At 39.2% G+C, this 25,940-nt stretch overlaps 1 protein-coding gene across 1 annotated transcript in view; it reads right to left on the bottom strand.

Moving 5' to 3' along the window:
- The window catches only part of BCL9 (BCL9 transcription coactivator), a 116,635-nt gene extending 96,967 nt beyond the window's left edge, over positions 1-19,668 (bottom strand). The window contains exon 1 of the mRNA XM_083362273.1: positions 19,566-19,668. The gene's annotated coding sequence lies outside the window, so the exon portion shown is untranslated. The remainder of the gene's footprint in view (positions 1-19,565) is intronic.
- Between the last annotated feature and the right edge of the window lie 6,272 nt (positions 19,669-25,940).

The following is a 25,940-nucleotide window of genomic DNA, read 5'->3' as shown; positions in this document are numbered from 1 at the left end:
TGGTTCAGCCAAAAAACAATTATATTGTCCAGTTCATTAATCAAACTGAAGCTTTTAAGCCTCCTCAGGTATGAATTTCTTCTTAGGAGATATTTTCATAGAATCATAAAATAATATGGTTGGAAGATCTTAAAGGTTTTCTAGTCCAATCCCTTGCTCAATGCAGGAATCCTCAAGCATCCCAGACAAATGACTGTCCAATCTTTTTTTAAAAAAATCCAGTCATGAAACAAGGCAGGCTGTTCTATTATGTAACAGGTCTCACATTCAGGAAATTCCTCCTTTCGTTTGCAACTCTTTGTCATCATCTCGGATACTCTGGAGTATAAATTGAAATCCTCTTCCTGATGAAATCCCTTAATGCAGGGGTGTCAAACTCAGTTTCATTGAGGGCCGCATCAGCATTGCAGTTGCCCTCCGGGGGCCGGGTGGGCATGGCCTGGGTGGGCGTGGCCTACTGGGTGGGCGTGGCTAGAGTGCGTATGGCCTACTGGGTGGGTGTGGCCAGCTCTACATCGTTCGCATCAAGGGTGCCTATGGGGGCCTGGGCAGGAGTGGGACAGATCTGAGGGTCTCTGGGCCAGGGCCAAGGCAGTGGGGGCCGTTCCCTCACTGTTTCCAGGATGGCTTCGTGGGCCGCATGAAACCACTTCGCGGGCCAGATCCGCCCCCCAGGCCTTGTGTTTGACATGTCTGCCTTAATGTGATAAAAGATTGCTATTGTCTCTTGCCTCCTCTTTAGGTTAAATGTAGCAAGTTTCTTCAAGAGCTCTTTGTAGGATTTAGTCGTCAAGCTTTTTAGCATCTTTGTCACTCTTCTCTGCATTTTCCAGTTCCTCATCATCCATTTTGTACTGTGGCAACCAGAACTGGATACAGTAGTAGTCCAAGTACTACTGTACTTTTTTTTTCCAAGATGGCGCGTTCACATGCAGCGGCCCTGAGCTCCCGGTACTGGTGTGTGATGATTGGAACAATGTGTGTATGGATGAGTGTGCACAGTGTAGTGCGAGGGGCTAAATTAGCCTACACACGCACAGAGCTGCTAAACATCAGGCTTGCAAGGTGATTGTCTGGCAAAAGTACGCAAACGTCTAGGATTATCAGTTCATTTCAACTAGAAATTAGAGTTGACAGTTCAATGAATAGGATGATAATCAGTTTGAATATAGTAGGTCCTATCTTATTTAAAGAACAGAATTCTAGTATTTACTATCGTCATCTGATCTTCACAATACAGATATCTGGGTCATGGCTAAAACAAAGGAGATTTCTGAAGAATTCCAAAAAAATTGTTGATGCTTACTAGGTTGGAAAAGGTTAATACTCCACCAATTTACTATCAGGATGATCGTGTAAAAATCGAGTTAAGTCAACACCATTGTCACCCTCTCCTGAAGTGGTCAACCAACCAAGATCACACCAAAACTAAGGCTTGTACTAGTTTGGGAGATCTCAAAGAAGTTCAAGGCGATGTTTAATAAATGAAAGACTTCTCTTGCATTAGTGAATGTAATGAACAAATACAATATTTTTGACTCATTTGTTTAACACAGTTTTGTATCTGGTTTTATGACTTGGGTGGAAACAGATTACAAATCCTGAAAATTCAAAAGGGTTCACAAACTTTAAAGCACCATGATATATTCTTGAGGGGGCACGGTGGCTCAACAGTTAAAACACTGAGGATCAGCTGGAAAGCTGACATCCTGGATTTGAGACCTGAGGGTTGCATGACAGGGTGAGCTCCCGTCCCCTGCCCCTGCCCCTGTCTACCTAGCAGTTCAAAGGCATGCAAATATGAGTAGATAAAATAGGTACCACTTTGGTGGGAAGGTGACAGAGTTCCATGTGCCTCGGCATATAGTCATGATGGCCACATGACCACGTGTTCAGATGCTCCCTTGAGTAAGAAATAGAGATGATCCCTAGAACCAGACACAACTGGTCAGGGAAAACCTTTACCTTTATATATTCTTGATTATCTATTACTTTTTACCACTTTCTTCTTTCGCCTATTTTAGGTATGATTTTAAATATTGGTCTCTCTTCCCCTCAAGATTTAAGGTCTCCAGATGACTTTAGGCAAGGTATCTTCCAAAGACATTCATCCTAGCCTCTATGAAATGGAGCTCTTCTCTTGCCAGAAGCACTTCCTGTGTAGATAATGAAGACGGTTGTGCAGGAATCCAAAATGTTGTTGATTACATCATCTCTTGAGCCAGAACTATACTTCCAGAATCTTCCACTCCTTCCTCAGATCATGACCATCAGTTGAAAGTATGGGTGAAAACACTACCTACTGTATGCTCCAAACTCTTTTGCTTTCCTGCCTAGTAGTTTCAGTCTTCGTATACTCTTCCCAAGCTGTTTTCAGCAGTGTCATTTGTAACAGAGCCTTGGTGGAGCAGTGGGCTAATGCCTCCTTAAGTAACACCAGCTGCCTGCAATTAGTGCAGGTTCGCATCCCACCAGGCTCAAGGTTGACTCAGCCTTCCATCCTTCCGAGGTAGGTAAAATGAGGACCCAGATTGTTGGGGGCAATTAAGCTGACTTTGTAATAATGCCGCTTGGGTGTGTGTGTGTGAAAGCCCTAATAAGCAGGCATATACATAGAATGAAGGCTATTGCTAAGCACATTTGATTTGTGCTTAGATTGTAAGCCGCCTTGAGTCTTCGGAGAATGGCGGGGTATAAATGGGATTAAAATAAAAAAATAAAATAAAATAAAACAGCATAAAACAGAAGAAAGGGACCATGGTCAGTAGTGTTTTCATCATATCTTGGATCTATGTACTTGGAAGATAATATGCTTTACTTGATAACATATGTGAGCTGTTGACTGAAGATTCTGTTCCCCTGAGCATCAAGTTAACCATCACTATCACCAGTGCTTTTTTTGTAAAAAGAAAAAGGTGCCGGAACTCACACATTTCATACAACCCGCCTTTCCTATCCTACAAGGTTACATCCAAAAAAGGTGCCGGAACTCCGTTCTGAGCGTTCTATGAGAAAAAAAGCCCTGACTATCACATATCTTTCCTTTTGGAGGTAGTCATTGCATTCCTTGCCTCTGTGACAGTCTGAATTTTTCTCCTTACTCTTACTAGAATGCTGGATGAGATCCCTTCCGTAGATTCTGTGAATCTTTCTTCAAGGAACATGCCTGAAATTAATTGTACATCTCATTAACAGAGACCATTTGCTGGTTCTCTTGCTCCTCTGAGTTACATGCTACACCTTTCTTTCTTCAAGGCTCCCATTATCTGCTTCTCCGTGTCTATATGTCTCTGTCTCTTAGAGATTGTGCAAACGCAAAATGCTCCTTTCTTTTTACAGTTCTTGCACACTATTAGGCATGTAAGCTACTACCTTGAGCTGATGAGACAGTCCCACGACCCTACTGCTCACCTTCTGCTCAATTCCCAGCATGCTCCAGTCCTATGTAAATTCAACCATTTGGGGTATGTTTAGTCAAGCTAATGGAATTCAAAAATTTTGTTCAGGAAATAACACTGTAATCTAGACCAACCTGAGCACACTGACTAACAGTTAACATGGCAGATATCTAAAATAATTGACTAAGGTCAAAAATGTACTTTTAATTCCAACTCAAATAGACCAGATAATTTTTAGCCAGTCGTTATCTCTTAATATTAAGTATTTCACAGGTTTGTGCTGGGAATAGAAAATTAGAAATGACCCAGATACACCAGCCTTAAGCTACTGAAAGAAAAGATAAAATGTGAATGTATGAAGTGTGAGACTAGTTTCATACCTAAAGATAAGACAAGCATGTAAGCAGGGTGAACAAAAGCCATGAAATGCTCCCTTAGGGGAAGTAGTTAAGAAGGAACCAAGTCATTAAGGAAACAAAGGGAAATTGTCACCTGAACCAGACAAAAGAAGTTGGGCCTCAGCACATGGGAACTTTCCCAAGTTCCATTAACAACTACCAGAATTGGAAATCAACAAGACAAGAGTAGCCATCAGTCTCATGAATCAACAAAGCAAAGACTTTGGGGGATAAAAGGAGGTCTTCAAGGCCACCCACTCTTTCAGTCACCTTTGGATCCAGACTTGGAGGCTTCCATCCCTCTGGCTAATGCCTGCCAGCCTAGTTGAAAAGGATATGGATAAGTATGGATAAGTTGTGTGTGTGTGCATGAAAGTGCAGATATGTACATTGTAATCAGTAAAGTTTTGCTGTTATTTTAAATTCACTGGGTCTCCATGAATTCTAAAGAGCTGGTTGTGCCTCAGTATTCAGGTGAAAGTGATTAGACTGTCGCTATTTTCCAGGGTTGGGTGTGTATGAGTGAATGATTATAAGCTAGGAACGTGTAACAGAACTAAACAAACAGATGGACTGGAAAATTCTCTCTAGGTAGGAAACCATATAAATTAGAAACCTATCAGTTTTAATTTAATTTAATTTAATTTATTTAATTATTTTTACTTACTAATAAAGTAATTAGAACTGAGACTGTAGAACTCAGTATTTGGTATGCAGGCTTTCAACGTAAGAAACATCATCTTATGTTCAGGCGATGAACAAAACCCTTGGTATAGCATTATGGACCAGAAGAGTTGAATTAACAGAACTGGAATTAAAAATAAAGGTGCTGTAACTGTTGGTGTGTGTTACTGGCCATGCAGTGAAATAGAAGACGTGGGTGCTGTTTTCTAGAAACCAGTTATAGTTCTTTCAAAGGAAGATGAAGAACAAATAGTAGAAGACTTGAATTCTAAGCATATTTGTTATCGAATACATTTTAAAAAACTTTCCAAAGCATAATTCTTCTATCCTGGATTGCTGATAAATGTCTCCGTGAGAGGATAGAATAAAGCAAAAGTAACGACTAGCACGCATGTGCGGGGGAACCTTTACCTTTACCTTTAGATTACTTAAGAATTTCATCCTAACTAATAGAGACAACTTATTGTAAAAAGTGGAAAAAGAACAAAACTTGTGTTAGAAATCTGATATTAAAGGAGGATTCAAAAACTAGAAAACAAAACTTTATAGGTTAGAAAGTGGGCTGAAAACAATATAATGAAATTCAATACAGACAAATGAAAAGTTATTTAGTGAGAAAATAAAAATCAAATGGATCATTATAGGATAGGAAACACATGGGTTAGTAATAACATGTATAAAATGGCTCTCGGAATTGTAATTAATTGGAAACTGAACACGAGTCACCATTTTTATGTTGCCTTACTTTCAAAGAGTCAAAGAAGTTTTAGGTGTAGCAAAAATAAAAACAACCACAACTCAGCAAAGGTAAAATAGCCAATATTAACACTTCATGAAAAGCAAGCAAGGTTGCCCCACAAGGGGCAACATAAATTGCCAAGAATCTGGTTTTGGAACTCCTCTCCTTTTACTTTATGGGGGCTGGCTACCTTTAGCAGCCCCCTTTCAGATATATACACAGGATTTTATCATTCTGGTTAAGACTATCCATTACAGAAGTGTTGAATCATTTCAGCCTTTATAGGTTGAACTGGGCCTAGAAACATTCAGTGCAGGCATTTCAAGACAGGAATAACACTATTGAACTCATTTCTCCCTGTTAAAAGTTAGCCCACTGCATTTTAAACCAAATGAAGCTTCTAAGTTCTAGATAGCCCATATAAAGTCCTATATAAAACACAGTCTAAGTATGAAGTGATGATAAGCCTGAGTCCAATAAGCATAGCTTGGTGCTTTGACTACACCTTCCATCACCTACTTGAGCAGGAACTGTGAATCCAGGACCTTCCAAGTTGTTGCAGATCTGCATGCTTAGTGAGGAGCGCAACATCCAAGGCTCAGACCAGGAATTTAGTTAATTCAATTATCTACAATCAACAACTCAGTCTTGCATAAATTTAATTTCAGCTTGTTTTGACATTTTTATTTATATCCTGTCGTTATTATTTTTACAAGGGGAGGAACATATCCAGCAAACTTCCTCCTCCTATTTTCCCCCCAACCTTTAAAAGTGGGGGGAGTAGTATTAAAAGGTAAAGGTTCCCCCGCACATGCGTGCTAGTCGTTTCCAACTCTAGGGGCCGGTGATCATCTCCGTTTCAAAGCCGAAGAGCCAGCGCTTGTCCGAGGACGTCTCCGTGGTCATGTGGCCGGCATGACTGGACACCAAAGGTGCACGGAACGCTGTTACCTTCCCACCGTAGTGGTCCCTATTTTTCTACTTGCATTTTTACGTGCCTTCGAACTGCTAGGTTGGCAGAAGCTGGGACGAGTAACAGGCGCTCATTCTGTTACGCGGCACTCAGGATTCGACCCGCCAAACTGCCGACCTTCTGATCGACAAGCTCAGCATCCTAACCCACTGAGCCACCGCGTCCCTGAGTAGTATTAACAGGGATGTAATTAATGGCATTTAGAATGGGAATAGAGACCTACATTCTTCCCCATTTTGTATGATATAAAGGCTACCTGGACAAGACACTTCTCAAATGACTCCTGGCCAAAACAAGATATGTAATGCTGACTGTAGTCCTTTAGCTACATGGACCAAGTAAGAATGAAACTCAATGAAGCAACATGTTACAAATTGTATTTCTGCCCTTGTTCTCTGTGTTATACAAGATACAAAGAGTTGAAATGTGCATTCACAGGCCTCTATAATGATCTTTATACTAATATGTCATTTGTTCTGAATGATTGTTAATACAAACATTGACATTTCTATTCTATTCCTTCATTTACAAAGCAGTTTAAAAAGATCTCTTGAACAAGGAGTCAGAATAAGCAAGGAAGTAAAGAAAACAATACTGAGTAGACAATATTTTTTGTATGCTTATTAGAAGCTTTCAAATGGAGTCATACTTTCTGACAGAATATATGCAGCTTTAACTGCTTCATGTCCACAAAAAATTCAACAGATAAAGATTTTCTGTCCTGCATCCGTTAAAGAGAAAATCACTAAGTGTTGCAGCTATTAACACTTCAAGGTTTCTATATGCCTCCTTAAGTAACACCAGCTGCCTGCAATTAGTGCAGGTTCGAGTCCCACCAGGCTCAAAGTTGACTCAGCCTTCCATCCTTCCGAGGTAGGTAAAATGTGGACCCAGATTGTTGGGGGCAATTAAGCTGACTTTGTAATAATGCCGCTTGTGGGGGGGGCAGGCGAAAGCCCTAATAAGCAGGCATATACATAGAATGAAGGCTATTGCTAAGCACATTGATTTGTGCTTTAGATTGTAAGCCGCCCTGAGTCTTCGGAGAAGGGCGGGATATAAATGGGATTAAAATAAAAAAGCAGTTGATAAGATTGCCACATGACCAGGAAACCATACCAGGCATTCAACAAAATGCTGCTTTAGCATGCTCTAAAACTAGCACAAATATGAAACTTGTAAAAGTATTTTTTGTTTTGGAGCACTCATAGAATCATAGTATTGAAAGGGATGCTAGAAGTCTTCTAGTCTAATCCTGCCCAGAGCAGAAATCATCAAACCATCCCAGGCAAATAACTGTCCAATCTTTGCTGATAAACCTCCAATAATACAACAGCAACAACTCTAGGAGGCAGGTTATTCCACTGCTTAATAACTGTTACGTTAGGAAATTACTCCTTATTTCAAATTTGAATCTCCCTCTATAAATATTTTACCCATTTTTGTTCTGTCTTTGGAAGCTATGAAGAATAATTTTATAACCTTTGGAGATTCTCAGTCATCCAGGTCATGGTTTTCCCAAAGGTGCCTTTTCAAGAGACAACTGGAGTTGTCTCTCTTTGATGAGAAGTGAAACATCTTCAAAGAAAACCAAGAACATCCAGTTGCCTCTTGAAAAAGCACCTTTGGAATTCCATAGCTTCTTCCCTACAGATAGCCTTTCAAAGACTGGTACCATGGTTTCTTTATACCATTCTCCTTTAAATTCCTTAAAGGATTTAGTCTCAAGCTCTCACCCTCTTTGTCACTCTTCTCTGCACTGTTTATTTTTATTTTATTTTTATTTTTTTAATTCCATTTATATCCCGCCCTTCTCCGAAGACTCAGGGCGGCTTACAAGCTTAGCAGTAGCCTTCATTCTATGTATATGCCTGCTTATTAGGGCTTTCACACACACCCCAAGCGGCATTATTACACAGTCAGCTTAATTGCCCCCAACAATCTGGGTCCTCATTTTACCTACCTCGGAAGGATGGAAGGCTGAGTCAACCTTGTTTACCATTCCTCAGCATCCCTCTTGCATTGGGGTAGTCAGAATGGGATTACCCACTGTTCCAATGTGCAGTATGGCTATTGAAACATAGCACTGTCACTTCCCATGATCCCTATCTTTGTTGATGCAACCCACAATTGTGTTGGTTTTTTTGGCAGGTGCAAACCTATACTCATGCGTAAGTCAGAAGAGGTAAACATAAAACCTCATGTGGTCTACTGGGATACCGAGATCCTTCTCACAAGTGCCACATCTATTTTGTACTTGTGCATCTGGTTTTTCCTTCTTAAATGCAGAACCTTACATGTCTCATGATTTAACTGCATATTATTGGATAAGACCAATCTTGAGCCTGCATTCTGAGGTATTAGCAACAGTCTCCTTCCCAGCCCAGCTTTATAATGTACAAATTGTTGAACATCTCTCTTATTCCCTTATATAAAATATTCAGGAAATGTTGATGAGTTCTGGACTCCTGAGTTATCTCATTGCATATACCTCTCTCCATTTAACCATAGATCTATGAAGGACCGCAATGGCTTAGTGGTTAGGATACCAAGTCTTAGACCATTAGTTCAGCAGTTTAAGACCCAAGTGCCACAAGATGGAGTGAGTTTCTGTCATTTGTCCCAACTCCTTCCACCCTAGCAGTTCAGAAGCATGTAAAAGCAAGTAGATGAACAGGTACCACAAATAAACATGCAGGAAGGTGACAGCATTCCATGTTTCGCCGTATGCTCTGTGCTGCAGTGTGATGTCATTCTGGCCACATGACTGCAGAAATGTCTCTGGACAATGCTGCTGTTTGGCTTAACAAATGGAGAAGAGGCTCATCCCCTAAAGTTTTTCACAACTAGCAGTGTAAAACCCGCAGGGATACTTTTATCAGTTAAGAGCCATATTGTAGGCATGGATGTTCAATCAAATGCAAGTTCAACTGGCAGTAGGATCACTCATCCCACATTCCATTTTATCATGAAGGAGGCTGTCATCAACTTTATCAAATACATCCACAAGCATTCTCTTAATCTACCAGTCACTTTGTAGTTTAGTCACTTTGGCTAAAGCAGTAAGATTGCTCTGGTATAATTATGATCTGTTTTGAACAACCCATGCTGGCTTCTAATAATCATTTGTTCCTTTCTTAGTGTTTGCAAATTCACTGCTTGATTACTTTTTCCAGAATTTTCCCAAGTACAGGAAAAACAAGTAGTGGAAAAACAAAACCTTAGGTGAAATGATTTTAGTCCAAATTCATAAGTAAAATGTTTTTACATATAATGGAGGTAGAGTTCTCCCCACCTTCTATGGCAGTGATGGAGAACCTTTTAGAGACCGAGTGCCCAAACCGCAACCCAAAACCCACTTATTTATTCCAAAGTGCCAGGGCCGCATCAGCATTGTGGTGCCCTCGGGGAGGGGCAGGGAGGCGTCTCTGAGTGCCACCTCTGGCACGCAAAAACCGGGGGCACAAAAATGGGCCACCATGCTGCAAGGCGCAAAAATGGCTGTCATGACGCCGCAGGGTGCAGATACAAAGCGCTGCAGCACACAAGAATGGGGCAGGGATAGTGAGTATCACGCAGGCCCTAGCCCTGCCCCATTTGCTGTATGTGCGGGCTCACGGCCCCATGCGCGCATGCATGCATGTAAAATGCTTCCCCCTCCATTTTCTTCCAGTCCACCAATCGACAATGGTTGGTGACCTCTGCTCTACCACCTCTACTCAAGCTTGCTAGTTGGCCGCTTCGCCTCCTTTGTGCTAGGCGGGGCTCTTGCTCCGGGCAGCGGTGGTGGCCTGATGGACCTGCTGCTGGCGATGGTGGTGTACATGCCAACAGAGAGGGCTCTGAGTGCCGCCTCTGGCACACGTGCCATAGGTTCGCCACCACTGTTCTATGGTTTGAGTCACACAGAATCCCAATGCAGTTTATCTGCTATTTACTTAACATTATATGATAACGCTGACTTCTGTGTTTCAAGGAAAAGGACTGAAATAGCTGCTAACAAAGGCAGGCAAAATTGTGAATCCTTATATTCATGCCTAGGTAAAAATCAATTGGGTAACTTTTTGGTGGTTAAGGTAATACTTAATATTTTTTGAGGTAGCAAATGTTGCAATTAATAATGCAAAATGTATATGGCATATATGGAGTCAGGGGAGAAGAATTTTGGTTTTTTTTTGTTTCAATTATGTTGAGTCTATTTTTGGAATTATATAAACATTCTAGGGTATTTCTCCATTCAAAGTAATAGATGGAACTAAAGTAACTCTATCTTATTTGACTGTAAAATAGACATGTAGGTTTTTTTAAATGTATACTTTAATAAGCATTATAACAATTACCTGTGCTAGGTCAAATAATATTGTGCTATAAAGTCATAAGTACTTGCAACAAAGAAAGGGTAAGGTAAAGGTAAAGGTAAAAGTTCCCCCACACATGCATGCTAGTCGTTTCCAACTCTAGGGGCCGGTGCTCATCTCCGTTTCAAAGCCGAAGAGCCAGCGCTTGTCCGAGGACATCTCCGTGGTCATGTGGCCGGCATGACTAGACGCCAAAGGCGCACGGAACGCTGTTACCTTCCCACCGTAGTGGTCCCTATTTTTCTACTTGCATTTTTACGTGCTTTCGAACTGCTAGGTTGGCAGAAGCTGGGACAAATAACAGGCGCTCACTCTGCTACGCGGCACTCGGGATTCGACCCGCCAAACTGCCGATCTTCTGATCGACAAGCTCAGCGTCCTAACCCACTGAGCCACCGCGTCCCGAAAGAAAGGGAGGGTGACATAAATCTAATAAACTAACAAAAATTAATTGCACATCTCTGTATCACTTTAAAGCATTTTAGGACCTTAGCAATCCCATAATACGTTAGAAAGCTAAGCTGATTTATTTCTAGCTAACCCGTAATGTAGCTTAAACTATTGTGAAAGTGGTGGGGAGGATGAGGAGTCTATTGATGCCTTTAGTTGGCAGTTTGCTTGCTTTTCTGTCTATGGTAGGAAACATAGGAAATGTTTCCTTCTCCTTCTCCTAGTCCCCAGCCTTATTTCCCATTTAAAAGAGCCAAACAAAGCAAGGATGAAATTGACAACTGTTTCATCCTGTTTCTCTCTTCAGCAGGAGATACTTTGATGCTGAAGCCCAATGAACTGACTTTTTTGTTTTCTTGCTTTCCTTTCCTAAGGAATGGGCAAAGGAAGTAAGTTTTGTTGCTCCAAAACCTGCTGCCGTAACAATGATTTTCACTCTTTGTTCTCAGTATTTCATCTACTCAGTCATTTATTTCTATACTGCTTCAGTTTACTGCTTCTGTCCTTAAGCAGCTTACAAAATAACCTAATACAATACCAAACAATACAATAAAAAAATGAACAACTTGCTGTAATACTTAGAAAGTCTACAAACTGGCAGAAGTGAAGACAATTGTGGATACCCTAAAGTTTTGGGGAATGAAAATGGACTGTGTGGAATACTCATAGATTTTTTTATATTTATATTCCACCTCTACTATTTATAAATAATTCAAAGCAGTGAACCTACCTAATCCTCCTCCTATTTTTCCCACAACAACTCTGTGAGTTGACTTAGAAAGAATGACTGGCTCAAAGTCACCCAGACAGCTTCCATGCCTAAGAGAGGACTAGAATTCATTGTCTCCTGATTTCTAGTCTGGTGCTTTAATCACTAGACTAAACTGGTTTAAAATTAAAAATTGCATTGTACAATTTTTATACATATCTAATTATACATATCTAATCATAGATAGCACACTATTTTCTGAATCAGTGTTCAGTGATCTCCTTGAGGCTGCTGGACTCACTGTTTAATCAGACATAAAACAAATCACTTGCCGAGGCAGAGGAACATAAACTGGCTTTAATTACAATATTGTAACACCAATTAGAGATCTATCTATTCAAGGACTGAGTAGTTCCTACTTCAGTATTACTCCCATGTTGGGATAATTGCTACTAATTAAGCTTAGAACTAATTAAGCCAAGTGATCTCATTTATATCCTCAAATATGACTTCCTAGTCCAGCAGAAATACCAGGATGATTAAAAAATAAAAATATATATTCTTTGAATGTTTGCTCTTACATTTTGCTTTCACATGGGACATTTCTTCTGAACATTTTCCTCCACTATGTTCTCCTTAGTCTCCAAATTCTAATCTCTTTTTCAATTACTGTCCCAATAATGCCTTTTATGAAAGTACATTCACTGAATGTTGCAATATCTGTCATTCATTTTAGCTCAACCAAAATTTCAGTTCTTGTGAATGTGAAAAAGGTGATATTATAAGAAATTATACAAAATTATACAAAAGTATTCTATATATTATCCAGTCATGCCTTGGAGAGAATTCATTCATTTGGCAAAGCCTAAAAGGATGAAATATGTATTTTGCATCCTAGACAAAATATTTCAACAATGGACTAAGAGAAAATTGGGCAGAATCCATAAACTAGTTCAGTAGAGAACTGAACCAATGCTAAATATTTCCAAATGTAATATTTTTATCTACTTAAAATTAGCTGTTTTAAATGAATAACATTAATTCAGTTATAATATGAGTTAGTCATTCCTCACAGCTACAGCTTTCACACTTTGCTAGAATTATACAACTATGTTTTTTAATCTTTTTAATTATTTTTGTAATTCGTTTGTTTTTTACTGATTGCAAAACCATAGAGGTCATATATTTCACCTCCAGCTCAAGATAAAGTCTACTATGCAAGATGCAATCGCTGCATTTCTGGCAGATGGCAGCTGACCCTTGTTTGAATAGACAACCTGCCACCTTCCAACGCTATCACTTCATTCAGAACAGCACTTAATATTTGGAAAAGTATACCTGAAATGTACTTCCCTACAATCTTAATTCTAATTCTTTACTCTCGGACAAAATAGAAAAAAGTCTGCTGCATTTTTCTAATGGATGCCTTTCAAATATTTTAAGAAAAGTGAAACCTGTCTATTTTCCCCAGAGCACCTAGCTGCCCCTAGATTACATCATAATAATGATTCCACTCTGCAACAGATGGAACTTCAGGCATGCAAATACAATCTTGCCAGAGCTGTAAATTTACTAGACTTTGCCACTGCTGTTTATGCAATGGTGATATAGAAGTTCATTTAGTGTACTAGAAGCAGGGTTAAATTCTTACTCAATCATCTAGCTCACTGGTGATCCTAAGCTATTTTTGTAAGAACGAGAGTAAGGGAAAGAAACATCATCGGTGCATCTTGCTTTCCAACAGATTCTGTAAGAATTTCCAGAAGATGGATTCAAGTCCATAAAGTTGACCAGAGATGATCAGAAAGCTATGTCACTAGGATGCAAGACAATGTGACACTAGAGTCAGTGGTTTGCCCAATCTTTAATACATTCTTCCTTCCACTGCTTGCAAGGAAAGGATAACAACTGTCTGGCATAAAGCACCACTTTCTCTACCTAGTATTCCTCACTGCTTTGTGGAACTGGTATAATTTTTATAGACCAAAAGCTGTTCTTAGTTTTTAAATGCCTCAGCGCAAGTTGCAGGTTAAGAGCAATCCCATTTATTTTATTTTAAATATAACCAGAAGTAAATGTTGTCTATATGGCTATTATCTAATATTTAATATAATGAATTTAATAACTTCCCCCTTTTACCATATTAACTATTACAATATGGTTAAAAACAAATCAAAATCTCTGGTGGCCACCTCCAAGGCTTTCTTGGACTACAGGCAGTCGTAAAGTCTTGCATTGTACAGCTCTTCACTATGAGTTTGATAGGAATCATAGCCAAAGAAATATGAAGACATGGTGATGAGCAAAATTGACTATGTAAAACATTTGCAAGATGGTGCAGAAGTGTTTCTGAGAGTATTTATTTATTTATTTACAACTGTCTATAAGCCTGAAATCCAATGTACATTAACCAGTAATAATTGATTAAACAGAGGAGATTTCTTCTGAGCAGCTACGGACAGAATTTGACTACACAAAAAAGATGGTACTGTGGTTGATCTGGATTGCTACTTTGAACCTGGTCTTCAAGGACTTTCCTTAGTAAATTTATCTCTTACATGAAATAGGAACTTAAAACTGACTAGACCAGGGGTAGGCAACCTCGGCTCTTTTATGACTCATGGACTTCAACTCCCAGAATTCCTGAGTCAGCATAGCTGGTTCAGGAATTCTGGGAGTTGAAGTCCACGTGTCATAAAAGAGCCAAGGTTGCCTACCCCTGGACTAGACCTATACTGGTGGAAACTTACACCTCTAATACTTTTTCCCCTGAACAGGAACAATGGAGTTTAACATAAAATGAATATCATCAGCAAAAAGCAAAACAGCAAAAATGTTTCTGTAAAATGCTTCTCCATTAAATGGTAATACCTATATAAATTACAGAGGCATTGCCCATTTTGTTAGTGCATTTATTAGATACAAAAATCTTCTTTTAACATGATTTTAATCAAATAAAAATTCTACAATAAAAATTTGCAGCCTATATCTATAAGACGTGGTCTGTGCATTTTTAAAAGACCATTAAAAATGGACATATTTACAAAACTCCCACAGAAAGGACAAAGGAAGACCCCCAAAGCTCTCCCTCTTTTACGCAGCCTCCAGTAAGAGCAACTGACTGAAGTGTCTGTCACAGCTTTAGTCTTGCCTTCTTCTCTAAGGACAGATAACTGCATATTTCAGGATTGCCGTTCCAGGGTTTGTGCTCAATTTTACATTCATGCATAAGCACATTTAAATTCCATTCAGGATTTTCAAAAGCATCATAATCTCCCAAAGTCAGAGCTTTCAAAATCTTCCTTCTGCTCACTGCATTTAATGTTACTTAATTGCATTTAATGTCAGAGTAAGCACTGAGTATCAATATATTCCATTTCTGAAATAACCACCATTGTTTCTCCTTTCTCATTAAAATGCAGCAGGACAAAGAGCACAAATCCTGGGAAAATATTTGGCAGATCTTTTCCTTCAAAATGTAACTGACCGTAGGCAATGCATCAGAATAAATTTTCCTTTGAAGAAACAGATTTGCAACACACACACAGCGCTTCCTTGATAATCACTCAATATATCATTCCACAAGAAACACGGGAAATTCTACGTCCACTTAATCTACATTAATAATATTTCAAATTGCTAGCAAAGGAACTGCTGAAATATCTCCTGCAGATGAGTGACAAAAGTCTGTCTGTTATAAAGTGCAGTTAATAACAAGGTGTGTATCTTGTTTGTTTATTCCTAAGGAGCAATGTTTATCATGGCTGTCAGGGATTATAAAAATATTTCCATGCCTTGAGACAGCTTGATGGTATGGTGTGTAACTCAATGTGTAGGCAAATATGCAGGTGGAACACTGAAATAAACAAGAAATCTTCAGTAAGAAGCTTAATTAATGCTTTCCAAAGATGACAGAGAAAGTAAGTTAAAGCCAGGAAGAGAGTGCAAAGCATGAGACAGGGACATTTCTATTTCTATTAGCATAATGATACACATAGCTGTGCCTGTATGCCATCCAGCATCATAACAGAAAGGAGCATTTTACTATTTATGCTGTCTAGATATGTTCCCAGCCTTCTTGTTGCATCTAGCTTTGTAATACTAAAACTACTTAGAACTCAAAAACATATAGCTGATTAAGAACTACATAAATTAATAGCATATTGAATCCCATATGTAAGCACCATGATAGTAAAAACAGATGGACAGAGGCAGGTAAATAATAGGCAGATGATAGATAGATAGATAGATAGATAGATAGATAGATAGATAGATAGATAGATAGATAGATAGACAGACAGACAGACAGACAGACAGACAGACAGACAGACAGATTTCAGTTTGCCTATTCAATTGCTGTAACTCCTAGATTTGCAGAGTCTGTTAATTCAGGATAGTCATATTTTCAGGTTATGTTTTTTAAAACTATAAACAATCTGAAGTCTTGGGACTATATGTAGCTCCCTAGATATCTTCCACAAGTTGCTCCAAAATTAATAACATGAAAAATTAAGGAAAACTATTATATGTATTGAGTACACATGTTGATTGTATTTCATTCATTAATGTAATTTCAATGAGATTTAAAGTTAATTTTTTAAAAATAGGCTTTTTTTCCTGCCCCTGTCCACTTGGACATACTCATTTTTGCATGTTGGCATTCCACTTAAAGCTTAATGTGACCCTCAGATCACAAGAATTTGAACATCTATTTAAAAAATAGGTATTTTGAATGGAGAATGTGGATCAAATATTCACCAAATTGGTCTGATATTAATAAGATATCATTGTTTGTTGATTGGTTGTAGTTGTGACAAGCTTGTCTCATACATGCAATTAAGTTGTGACCTGGATTTAGTATATTTCATGCATCAATTTAACTTTTTAGTTCAGCATCCTCAAATATATGTGCTACACAGGATTAGTAGTCTACCTCACAGGGTAGTTGTGATTATAAGCCAAAGACACCAACTATAGTAGAATAATCTTTTCAAGGTGCTTTTTCTTTCCTTTTTTTTACTGTGATCAAATTTCATGAATGCCATAAAATCTTCAAAGATATTGCCTACTAATCTTGGAAAACCTGCGATGCACCTAATGTGCAGTTCCATTGCTAGAAGCAAAAATATTTTGAAGATGCAAGTGTATCAGATTACAAGCTGATAAAGTTCCCTAAAATGCAGCATAGCACTGCTACAGGTTCAGGGATAAATCTCACTAGATAATTATAACAGTTATTAGCAGTGTCTATCAGATCTTGCTTAAATAGCAATAGCACTTAGACTTATATACCGCTTCGCAGTGCTTTAAAGCACTCCCTAAGTGGTTTATAGAATCAGCAGATTGCCCCCAACATTCTGGGTCCTCATTTTACCCACCTTGGAAGGATAGAAGGCTGAGTCAACCTTGAGCCAGTGAGAATTGAACTGCTGACAGCCGGCAGTCAGCAGAAGTAGCCTGCAGTACTGCATTCTAACCACTGCTCTGCCATAGCTCCTCTCCATTAAAGCAGGGGTGTCAAACTGCCGGCCCATGGGCTGGTTGCATCATATGGAGGCTGGGCCCTCCTGAGTTCCGGCAATGCAAAAAAAAAGGCACAAGTTTGACACCCAGGCATTAAAGCAAAGGATATGGCTGGAACATGGATTTTACTAAAAACTAAACAACCTTTGACCTGTTGGGCCATCATTTCAGACACATTTTACTCACCTCAACAGAGAAACAGAATAATCAAGGGCAAAAGAGCAGTGGGAGCAGGAGTGACTTCTGACTTCCTGCCATCTTAACCGTGGCTGACCGCTCTCTGGCAGCCAATGGTGGGACCAGCCTACCCAGCCTACAAAAGGCTAGTGTAGGATTAGTCTACCTTATCTCCAGTGGCCGAAGGAGAGACTGGTCTTCCCAGGCTAGTGAAAGACTGTTACTGAACCTCCAGGCACTAGCGCAGCAACACAGTAGCAATAAAGTAATAAGAAATTTGCTAAATTTCAACCCCATGGGAATCATGGGTCCAAATTTTGAACAAATTCCATTTGGGATACCTTGGTTCAAAAAATGTTGCCCTATGATGCACTGTTTCATCCAGCTAAAGATTACATGAGAGTTTTAGTAGTATGTAAAGAATCTATGGCACATAATGCAAAATTATTTTCTATAACATGCTAAAAACATGCAGAATTAGGAAAAAGGTTTTCATGATTCCTACCATTGGACCTAACACTTCCATATTTAGAAAATAAATATTGGATAGCGGTTTTAATTACTACACATTAATTGGAAGAATCTTTTCAGCTACAGATGGCCAGTTCTCTGGATGTTTTCATTTGCCCATCATCATGCTTGAAGGAAAATTATTAGCTCAGAATAGGGTTGGTTTTCTAAATCTGTGAAATCTCATTATTTCACTTGTGAAATTGGCTGGAACTGGTATTATTGTGCTCTGCTTCTTTTTTGCAAGACCTGAAGGAGAATAGATTGGACTTTGTTTTCAGTCACTGTTTGAGTTTAGTTTCTTGTTTTCTTAATATTGTTGTTGTTGTTGTTAGTTGCGAAGTCGTATCCGACCCATCGCGACCCTATGGACAACGTTCCTCCAGGCCTTCCTGTCCTCTACCATCTTCTGAAGTCCATTTAAGCTCACGCCTACTGCTTCAGTGACTCCATCCAGCCACCTTCTCATTAGGTGAGAAGGAAGGACTCTTAATATTATCTATCTGCATTTTCACCAGTTGTAAACTAAACTGGTCCACTAGAAAAATGATATCTGAATCCCTATTATTATTTTTTCTTATTTAGTTCAAGAAACAGAAAACTTTAATACAATGATTATATAAGGAAATAGTGTACCTTGAAAGGCTACTATATTTCTTGAAATGCATTATTAAACATGCATTCTAATATCTGGAACAATCTTCTACACATTAGCAAATGTAGAAGAAAACATGAAGAATTTTTGCTGTAGTAGTCCCTTGTGTAGATGTGTCCTTAGAGGGGAATGTTGCTACTACCTGTTGCTAAGGTTATATAAAATAAATAAGATCAAGTAGCATTTGTTTAAACACTGAATCTATGATGCAACTAACATTTAAAAAGCTTTAACAGCAGCAAAATTGGCCAGAGATAAAATAATCAAGGAACTATATTCTCTTAGTGTAGAGTAGAACTATTTGTTGCAAAATAAATCTTCTGTTTATCTTTATTAGTACAGATGGGAAAGAACAATTGTAAGAAAGAATTATCAAGTGGTTAGGAAAGGTTTAACTTATCTTACCGCTCTTAAATATTCATAGTAAGTATGCAGATTGAAATCAGATTAATTATCCTTAGGAATGAACCGTTTTTATTTGTGTTATCTTCCCAATCCTGATTTGCTCCAGTCAAACTACTGACATTTTATTTTTTTTGTTTTTATTAACTGTCAGAAATAAGTACTCAAGTGAAATTGCATGCTTATTATTTGTGTACACACACCCACACCACATATTAAATCTACCATTTAAAAAATATGCTGTCCCATCCTGGCACATCTATCCTTTTTGAAAAATGTAGTTAGATATCAAAATATAGGACAAAGATAATAAAGACATATTCTTTCAGAAAATAGTTATGAAATCTGGTTGTTGGAACTTCTATTCCATATTTTACTTCTTCAAATTCATTTCATTTCATTTCAGTACACTTTTAACAACACATTTAGACACAGAAAATACAGCTAATAGTTATATCAAAAACATTTCATATAGGAAAGAATGCACACAGGGCACTCATTCTATTTAGCTAGGGTTAAATAAGTTATATGTGACCCAGTTTTCCTTCATTTTCCTTTCTCATGTCCTGACAAACCGTGTGAAGCTAACCTTGATCATCTTCACTTCTGCTGGTTAGTAATGCAGCAGGAATCACCACACACAAATCTGTCTGCTTTCTGGCACAAATTACAGGATTCAGACATTGTACTGTGCCCTGACCTGCTGTAGTTCCTGGTGTAACAAAAAACATTTCGGGCTACGCTGCATACAAAAGAAAAAGAAAACACATTGGTAACACTTTCTCATGCATGGTCACTGTCAGAAAGGCAGGCAAGCAAAACATTTGTTATCTCTTCTGCTAATAATGAGCTTCTTATACTAGTATTTTTTGCAACCCAGCTCTTTTCATAACTTGGAAACTGTAGTAACCAGCTTCTAAGGGACTAGAGGAGCTCAGCTTTGTTTTACTTATAAATTATCAGTAGTAAGCCTCAAAAACACCAGCAAATCTCTGAAAAAAAGCCATAATTTTTAGGAAGAACAGTGTGAATGGTGCATATGGAGGAATCCTTTCAGTCTGTCCAGTTCAAAGGATGCGTGTAAGGTGAATGCAGTTGGTTTGGAAGGAGTAATTCAAAAGAATGTGTCCAGTTCAGGCAAATGTTGGACAGTTTAAAAAATTCAAGAAAACTGACTGCTATTTTGCATTGGTTTCATCATTTCCTGTACTCAACTTTTGAGGAGTTTTATTAAAACAACTTTAATAAACAACATTTAACTGTTAAACATTTATCTGGAAATTTTACTATTTTCTTGCTATGAGCATATGGACTTAGACATATGGCATCAGAAATGCTTACCTAAATAAATATAGGTAGTGTTTCACTTACAACCACAACTGAGCCCAAAATTTCTGTTTGCTAAGCAAGAAATTTGTCAAGTGAGTTTGACCCCATTTTATCAACTTTCTTGACACAGTTGTTAAGTGAACTATTGCAGTTGTTCAGTTACTGTGCATTGTTAAGTGAATCTGGCTTCCCTATCGACTTTGCTTGTCAGAAGGTTGCAAAAGGTGATCACACAACCCTGGAACACTTCATAAACATGAACCAGTTGCCAAGTGTCCGAATTTTGATCATGTGACCATGGGTATAATGCAATGGTTGTTAAGTGCAAAAAACAGTCCCATCTTCAAGAAAGGGTAAAAAATGGACCCAGGAAACTACAGACCAATCAGTCTAACATCAATACCTGGGAAGATCCTGGAAAAGATAATCAAAGAAACAGATCTGCAAACAACTAGAAGCAAACAAAGTTAAAACCAGTAGCCAGCACGGGTTTGCCAAAAACAGATCATGCCAAATCAATCTTATTTCATTATTTGTTAAAAGTGACTAAGCTAGTAGACCAGCGAAACGCTGTGGACATAGTATACTTAGATTTCAGCAAGGCATTTGACAAAGTAGACCACAACCTGCTGCCTAGTAAGCTAGAAAAAGGTAGGATAGACAACAACACCATCAGAAAGATCGGTAGCTGGCTGACAAACCATACTCAGCAAGTAGTTCTTAATGATACTACATCCACATGGAGAGAAGTAAGCAGTGGGGTACAACAAGCCTGCGTCTTAGGCTCAGTACTCTTCAATATCTTCATTAATGACTTAGAAGAGGGAATACAAAGGGAACTCACCAAATTTTCAAATGACACTAAACTGGCAGGAGTCGCCAACACCCCAGAAGACAAGCTCAGGATCCAAAAAGATCTTGACAGACTTGAACAATGGGCCCTATCCAACAAAATGAATTTTAATGTGAAGTAAAGCAAAGTTTTACATTTAGGAATGAAAAATCAAAGATATAAATACAGATTGGGCAAGACCTTGAAGTCCAAGTGGACGATCACTTGACTACGAGCCAGCAGTGTGCTGCAGCAGCCAAAAAAGCTAATACAATCTGGGGCATATAAACAGAGGCATAGAATGAAGATCACACAAAGTATTACTACTGCTTTATAAAACCCTAGTGAGACCACACTTGGAATACTGCAACCAATTTTGGTCACCATACTACAAAAAAGATGTTGAAACCTTAGAAAAAGTTCAGAGAAGAGCAACTGAAATGATCAAAGACCTGGAGACTAAAATATATGAAGAACAGCCTTGGGTTTGGCTAATCTAAAGAAAAGAATAAGCAGGGGCAACATGATAGTAGTATTCCAGTATTTGAGGGGCTGCCACAAAGAAGAGGGGGTCAAATTATTCTCCAAGGCACCAGAGGGCAGGACAAGAAACAGTGGTTGGAAACTGACCAAAGAGAGAAGTCACCTGGAATTAAGGAGAAACTTCCTAACAGTGAGGACAATTAACCAGTGGAACAGCTTACCACCAGAACTTATGGGTACTCCATCACTGGAGGTTTTTAAGAAGAGACTAGACAGGCACTTGTATAAAATAGTATAGATTCACCTGCTCAAGCAGGGGACTGGACTAGAAGACCTGCAAGGTCCCTTCCAGCATTCTATTCTATTCTGTTCCGTTCTTATTTTTTCAGTGCTGTTGTAACTTTGAACAGTCACTAAATGAATGGTTGTAAGTCAAGGACTACCTGTCTGTTTAAAAATGGATTGTGGTCACAAAGAACATTTCCAGCACAAACCACCAGTATATAAAATGAGAACAAAATTCCACTCCCTTCTAGCACTAATGATATTATCTAGTTTGATAATGAAACATCTGCAAGAAAACAACCAAAAACAACCAACTCAGAGAATACCAAGGACCCCACAGTTCAACTCTGAGCTACAAATATTCAAACAAGACCCATCTTACATTACTAATCATAACATCATTCAAAGGAAGAAGAAAACACATAATTGAGAAATAATGTATTTATCCATATGCAAATTTAGATGATGCTGGGACCATAATCCCCTTCATGCATTACTGCCTTGTCGTGGCAAAGGGGCTTGCGTAATTCAGTGAAGCTATGAGCTATGCCGTGCAGGGCCACCCAAGATGGACAGGTCATAGCAGAGAGTTCTGACAAAACGTGATCCACTGGAGAAGGAAATGGCAACCCACTCCAATATCTTTGCCATGAAAACCCTATGGACAGTATCAAAAGGCAAAAGGATATGACGCTGGAAGATGAGCCCCTCAGGTCGGAAGGCGTCTAATATGCTACTGGGGAAGAGTAGAGGGCTAGTACTAGTAGCGCCAGAAAGAATGAAGCAACTGGGCCAAAGCCGAAAGGACGCTCAGCTGTGGATGTATCTGGTAGTGAAAGGAAAGTCCGATGCTGTAAAGATTTTTTCTCCATAGGAACCTGGAATGTAAGATCCATGAATCAAGGCAAGCTGGACGTGGTCAAACAAGAGATGACAAGACTAAACATCGACATCTTAGGAATCAGCGAACTAAAATGGACAGGAATGGGTGAATTTAATTCAGATGACCATCAGGTATACTACTGTGGGCAAGAATCCCTCAGAAGAAATGGAGTAGCCTTCATAGTCAATAAAAGAGTAGGAAAAGCAATACTGGGATACAATCCCCAAAATGACAGAATGATCTCAGTTCAAATCCAAGGCAAACCATTCAATATCACAGTAGTCCAAGTCTATGCCCCAACCACCAGTGCTGAAGAGGATGAAATTGACCAGTCCTATGAAGCCCTACAGCACCTTATAGAACTAACACCAAAAAATGATGTCCTTATCATCATGGGGGATTGGAATGCTAAAGTAGGAAGCCAAAAGATAACTGGAATAACAGGCAAGTTTGGCCTTGGAGTACAAAATGAAGCAGGGCACAGGCTGATATAATTTTGTCAAGAGAATATGATGGTGATAGCAAACACTCTTTTCCAACAACCGAAGAGACGGCTCTACACATGGACATCACCAGACGGTCAACACAGAAATCAGATTGACTATATGCTCTGCAGCCAAAGATGGAGAAGCTCTATACAGTCAGTAAAAACAAGACCAGGAGCTGACTGTGGCTCTGACCATGAGCTTCTCATTGCAACGTTAGGCTTAAACTGAAGAAAGTAGAGAAAAGCACTAGGCCACTCAGGTATGAATTAAATCATATCCCTGTTGAATATACAGTAGAGGTGACAAATAGATTTAAGGAATTAGATCTGATAGACAGAGTGCCTGAAGAACTATGGACAGAGGTTCGCAACATTGTACAACAGGTAGCAACCAAAACCATCCCAAAGAAAAAGAAATGCAAGAAAGCAAAATGGCTGTCTGAGGAAGCTTTGCAAATAGCTGAGGAAAGGAGGGAAGTGAAAGGCAAGGGAGAAAAAGAAAGATACGCCCAATTGAATGCAGAATTCCAGAGAATAGCTAGAAGAGATAAGAATGCCTTCTTAAATGAACAGTGCAAAGAAATAGAAGAAAACAATAGAATAGGGAGGACCAGAGATCTTTTCAAGAAAATTGGAGAGATGAAGGGAACATTTAATGTAAAAATGGGCATGATAAAGGACCAAAATGGCAGGGACCTAACAGAGGCAGAAGAGATTAAGAAGAGGTGGCAAAATTACACAGAAGAACTATACAAGAATGAGCTTAACGTCCCTGATAATCACAATGAGGTGGTCACTGACCTCGAGCCAGACATCCTAGAATGTGAAGTGAAGTGGGCCTTAGAAAAGCTGAGCAACAACAAAGCTAGTGGAGGTGACAGTATTCCAGCTGAGCTATTCAAAATCTTAAAAGGCGATGCAGTAAAAGCGCTACACTCAATTGCCAGCAAATTTGGAAAACTCAACAGTGGCCACAGGATTGGAAAAGATCAGTTTACATTCCAATTCCAAAGAAAGGCAGTGCCAAAGAATGTTCAAACTATCGCACCATTGCACTCATTTCTCATGCTAGTAAAGTTATGTTTAAATTCCTACAAGCTAGACTTCAGCAGTATGTGGATCGAGAACTACCAGAAGTACATGCAGGATTTCAAAGAGGCAGAGGAACTAGAGATCAAATTGCCAACATACGGTGGATCATGGAGAAAGCTAGAGAGTTCCAGAAAAACATCTACTTCTGCTTCATTGACTATGCTAAAGCCTTTGATTGTGTGGATCACAACAAACTGTGGCAAGTTCTTAAAGAGATGCAAGTACCAGACCATCTTATTTGTCTCTTGAGAAACCTATATGCGGGTCAAGAAGCAACAGTGAGAACTGGACATGGAACCACTGATTGGTTCAAAATTGGGAAAGGAGTCCGGCAAGGCTGTATACTGTTGCCCTGCCTATTTAACTTATATGCAGAGCACATCATGAGAAAGGCAGGGTTAGATGAATCAAAAGTTGGAATTAAGATTGCCGGAAGAAATATCAACAACCTAAGTTATGCAGATTATACCACTCTAATGGCAGAAAGTGAAGAAGAACTAAAGAGCCTCTTGTTATGGGTGAAGAAGGAGAGTACAAAACGTGGGTTGAAACTTAATATTAAGAAAACCAAGATCATGGCATCTGGCCCTCTCAATTCCTGGCAAATAGATGGGGAAGAAATGGAGGTAGTGACAGATTTTATTTTCCTGGGCTCCAAGATCACTGCAGATGGGGACTGTAGCCAAGAAATTAAAAGACGCTTGCTCCTCGGGAGGAAAGCAATGGCAAATCTAGACAGCACACTAAAGAGCAGAGACATCACCCTGTCAACAAAAGTGTGTATAGTCAAGGCTATGGTCTTCCCAGTTGCAATGTATGGCAGTGAAAGCTGGACCATAAAAAAGGCTGAGCGCCAAAGAATTGAGGCCTTTGAACTATGGTGCTGGAGAAGACTCCTGCGAGTCCCTTGGACTGCAAGGCAATCAAACCGGTCAGTCCTAGAGGAGATCAACCCTGACTGCTCTTTAGAAGGCCAGATCCGGAATCTAAAACTCAAATACTTTGGCCACCTAATGAGAAGAGCCTAATGCTGGGAAAGATTGAGGGCAAGAGAAGAAGGGGACGACAGAGAATGAGGTGGCTGGATGGAGTCACTGAAGCAGTAGGTGTGAGCTTAAATAGACTCCAGAAGATGGTAGAGGACAGGAAGGCCTGGAGGAACGTTGTCCATAGGGTCGCGATGAGTCGGACACGACTTCGCAGCTAACAACAACAAAAACCATAATTCAATTGTGAAGCACAGAAGATGAGGAGTCTAGGCAGTTCAAATGAATACATAGGTTTATTGCAAGCTTACATTCTCCACAAGAATCTGAACTAGTATCAAAGCAAATTGGTGGTAGATAAGAGCCAACAGAATTCAAGTGGGCTGGACTTAGATCTGTTATGGGTGCAAAGGGACTCAAGACTGATGGTGCGTTTGACCTCTCCCTCGGGCTCAGCTTGGTCATCTCCTACATCAACAACTAGACCATTGATCAACAAGGTACTATAAGTTTCTATCTTACTTTGTATGCCGTTTCTACATGAACTGGGACACTGATGGCATCCATCTCTATTGCTTCTTACTATC

Source organism: Vipera ursinii (genome assembly GCF_947247035.1).
Source record: "Vipera ursinii genome assembly, chromosome: 4".
NCBI lineage: Eukaryota > Metazoa > Chordata > Lepidosauria > Squamata > Viperidae > Vipera > Vipera ursinii.
This window is presented reverse-complemented; position numbering and strand designations above follow the sequence as displayed.